This window comes from Cebidichthys violaceus, unplaced genomic scaffold, assembly GCF_023349555.1.
Source record: "Cebidichthys violaceus isolate CVI_PGR_0920_01 unplaced genomic scaffold, fCebVio1.0.p SCAF_26, whole genome shotgun sequence".
NCBI lineage: Eukaryota > Metazoa > Chordata > Actinopteri > Perciformes > Stichaeidae > Cebidichthys > Cebidichthys violaceus.
The window spans coordinates 3,470,716-3,475,004 of record NW_027176439.1 but is presented as its reverse complement, the minus strand read 5'-3'; the positions used below and the strand labels follow the sequence as shown (position 1 = coordinate 3,475,004).

General features: G+C 44.5%; 1 protein-coding gene across 1 annotated transcript in view; it reads right to left on the bottom strand.

Moving 5' to 3' along the window:
• taok3a (TAO kinase 3a) overlaps positions 1 to 2,752 on the bottom strand; it is a 40,357-nt gene extending 37,605 nt beyond the window's left edge. The window contains 1 exon segment of the mRNA XM_068721037.1: positions 2,629 to 2,752. The gene's annotated coding sequence lies outside the window, so the exon portion shown is untranslated.
• Positions 2,753 to 4,289: the final 1,537 nt, after the last annotated feature.

The following is a 4,289-nucleotide window of genomic DNA, read 5'->3' as shown; positions in this document are numbered from 1 at the left end:
GTCTCCTGGGTTTGCTCGTATTCTGTCTAAACTCTTGTGAGAGTGCAAGTGAAGTGCATTCTTCTGTATTTGCACCATTACACCAGTGCGCACAAGCGTCCGTGTGTGTGTGTGTGTGTGTGTGTGTGTGTGTGCGCGCGTATGGCCGAGGGGGGGTTTAGCGGCTTACTGGCCCCCCTACCGGCTTTAGGCAGGAACAGGAATTAGGCAGACTGTGGGAATTCTTACTGGGATTAAAATCACCAGCTCTAATCAGAAACGGGGGAGAGAAAAAAAAAAGAAAAAAAAAAAAAAGAACTGGTAAATCCGCTAAATTGTGCGTTGAGACATAGTGAGGGCAGTATGTGCGTAAGAATAGGAGTTACGTAATGAGAGCAGGCTCAGAGCTTTGGAGTTCTGTGTGAAGGTGCGCATGTATGTATAAGTGAGAAAGGAAGCCTGGATCACACACACACACACACACACACACACACACACACACATTAAAAGAAATAAAAAAATAAAAAAATGCCTGCACTTGAATACTTCTTTCAGATAAAAAAGGTAAAGACTGCCAGAAGATAGAGGATTACATCTCACCAGAGTGCAAGCTCCCTGGAGAGTGGTGCATGTGTGTGTGTGTGTGTGTGTGTGTGTGTGTGTGTGTGTGTGTGACGCGTGTGTGCATGCCTCCTGCATGACATTAAATGGGTCAACCCCGTTATGAATAATATAGAAGCCTGATTATGCACAATGCCAGGTTGCATGGTGATGACAAGCCAATTTAAAAAAAAAAAAAAAAAAAAAGGGCCAAATGTGATATGGCCGGTTCTTATCAATGGACATTCTGAAGTGGCTGTTTCTCCTGTGACTTAATACACGTTGTCGTGTTCTTCAGTCACATCTATTATGAAGTGTCTGAGGTGCTCACCGTCTTTATGTCAAGTTTGAGTATTTTGATGACCAGAATGTACACTACACTGCTATTATTTACCCTCAGGTGAAGGTCCTAAGAAACTCTCCGTTTAATCATCGGCAGAATTGTCGTACGGAGAGAGAGAGAAGACACCGAACCTGGTGCCTGGATTTAACATCTCGCCACTGCGCTTAAAGTTAGTGACTTTTTTTAATGTAGTAAGATCAAGATAAAAGTGAGCAGTGACGGATGAAAAGTTCTGAATTGGACGATGGTAAACAACTCTGTTCTCCACCTACAAACCCACAGCACCACCGATCATACAGAGAGGGAGTAACACCTTTATGATAACCAACTTTTTGTCTGCAAATGCCATTGTTTTATCATCATAACTTAGATTTTCTTTTTTGTCCTTCTTATTTAAAATCTGTATTTGTTACAGGTTTTAATTGACCTGACTGACTTTTTCTCGGTCGGCTATCTTCTCTTCACAGGTGCAACTACAGAAAGGGAGGGATATCAATCAATGAAGCTTTGAGCTACCATGAGGCTGCTTGTGTACAGGTAGTCTGTCAGAGAGAGGAAGTGCAGACATTTGACATTCGGACGTTGTGTTGCCCCAAGGGTCGTACTGTTACCCAGAAAAACCTCGACCACACACGATCCCCACGGGCTCTTTTTCCCACTCAGGGTGTGACTCAGCAGCAAGATTTGCCGACGGCAAAGAACGTCCAAACACTCGCCCGACTTCCCCATGAATCCCATGATCGGTGTTGTTGGCTCTCTCTCAAGTCGACAGAAGGACTTACATTATTACCTAATTCACAAAAGACTCCAAACCACAGACAAACCTCCGTTATCCTTTAATCACTACAGCTTAAAGAGGCCTGAGCAACTTTCTACGAAAAATGGAAGCAAAACTTATTTCAAAACTAGATTAAGCGTTTCTAATCATTTAACAAATACAATTACTACAGTCTTCACTTGAAGACGAAAACTCAGAGTGAAGTGCAACTAGAGGAATGCAAATGTAAAGTCCAACACATAGATCCAACCTGAACAATCCAACGAGTAATACGTGCGTCTGGGCGAGCAGGCTTCCAGTTTAAAAGGATCCCACAATTCCTTTTCCTGCCAACAAGCAACCTCAAATAGTTATGTTGCAGCAATCCACACACACAGGAATGTGCATGTGCGTGCGCACACACACACACACACACACACACACACACACACACACACACACACACACACACACAGGACTTGAGAAAGCTGTGGCACAGCATCGGCCAAAGAAACTTAGCCTCCCTTCAGACTCAGCTTTTAATACAGAGTGACAGAGGCTTGGTTAGCTGCTATGTACATGAGAGAGCTTCCATTACGAGGTAAACAAGACCCAGTTTACATTCGGCTGACGCCCGTGTGCTGGCATGACTAGGAATGGGATTTGGACGGACAAACACACACACAGACACACACACACAAATGCCTTTACTGTACAGAACCATGGAACCAGGTGAACTGCTGGTGACCTTAATGAGACAAACATGAGTTGGTTTGTCAGACGTTTCCAACAATCTGCTTACAACAACACTCTTCATAGCCGGACAGACATTTTTGCTTATTTTGCATGCTGGAGATTGCAATATAATTAAAGACACAGTTAAAAACAAAGAGATGCATCATGATGAGGTGGCCTGATAGAGACAGCATCAGAGGTGTGTGTAACTTACCAGTAGGAAATGTGTATGTCGGGGATGTCAGGTGAGCCTCCGTCTTCTTCTCGTTCTCTCTCTTCAGTTGAAGTCCAGAGTCGTCTTGTTGCCGACTTTCATCATGACTGGATTGATATTGTACCTGAGGACAGAGAGGAACACACAAAAGGAGGGTTAGATGGCTGGATTAAGTTCAATGCATTTAACTTAATGTAAATATAGGTCTTTCACTTCAGTCTTCTTGGGACTGATTAGAATCTGATGCACTTTGGGGATGAGTGCAACTTCTGCAAATGCATAAATGCCAAAAATAAAGTTAGTCTTCCCTTCTTTTTTTCATATTTTAAATGTGCTTCCAGCAGCAGATGGTGGAATGACTCAACAGCCAATGAAAACCTCTTTCATGTCAGTTATTATCCTCTGAAACCACACCAGGGTCCACAGCAAGGACCATTTGTTTTATCAGACAATACAACCACCACAAAACAAAGTCACACTTCTTCTCAGAAGTACTGCCTCCAACAGTATCACCGGCATGAGATAAAGGCTGCTAGTCATATCCGTCTGGCTTTTAGGTCTTAAAATGCTGCAAGAATCGTTGTATTTAGCACAGGAGTCAAATCCACTCCTCGTGTTCATTCATTTGCCACATCTGCTTGTCCATATTCAGGGCCACAGCAGGGAGCCCAATGTCTCTCCCAGAATGCACTGGGCCAACGGTATCTCAAACTAAATGCGTTGGCCTTTTATGCAAGGGAAGTGCTTCGTGTTTACAGACGGACGCGTCCTCTTTCTTCCTCTTGCAAACACACAAGTTCAAGGACACCACACACACACACACACACACACACACACACACACACACACACACACACACACACACACACACACACATCAGAAAATGTGAGCGAGTTGTTCTGACAGCAGAGCGCCGTCAGCTACTGGACTGTGTGTTGTTTTGACAAGCAGGTGGAGCAGCATCCACAACGTGACCAACAAGAGGAGCGCACAACAAAACCAACTGTTGTCCACAAGCAGCGCGACCATCAGGAAGCCCAGCAGGTCCACCACTCGGTCCTCAAAGGACCCCTTTACCTTTACATCGAGACACTTACTTCCTGCGTGGAGTCAAACTGGAACGCCTCGTTTCTTCCTCCACCTCTACCATTTTATCAATTTCTCACCCTCCCCTCTTGTCTTATTGGTTTCACCTCCTCCTCCTCCTCCTCTCTCTCTTTGATTATGTCGAGCGGCAGATTGGGTTCTCAGAGGAACTGCATTCAATAATAAAAAGGAGAGAGGATGGAGGGATGAGAGGAGGAGGATAAAAATGTATTGTGCCCCTTCTGAGTGTCCCTGAATGATTTATAACACAAACTGACGCTTGCATGAGCCTCTGGGGAAGTTGTTGCTGCACTCCTCCTCCTCCTCCTCCTCTTCCTCACTCCCTCCCTCCAGCCCGCTTGGCATTTGTGACCAACCAGCAAGAGAGCGGTACAGATAGATGGATGGATAGAAAGAGTGAGGAGAAGTGTGAGGGTGAGATGGTGTTTGTTGCTCAGCTCCATCGTAAAGAGGCTTTTACATGTCTCCTGATTCAAACATACCATCTGAAGGAATACATCCAAAACTATTGATTTGGAGCAGAAACATAATGATGTTAACACATTTGTAACAGT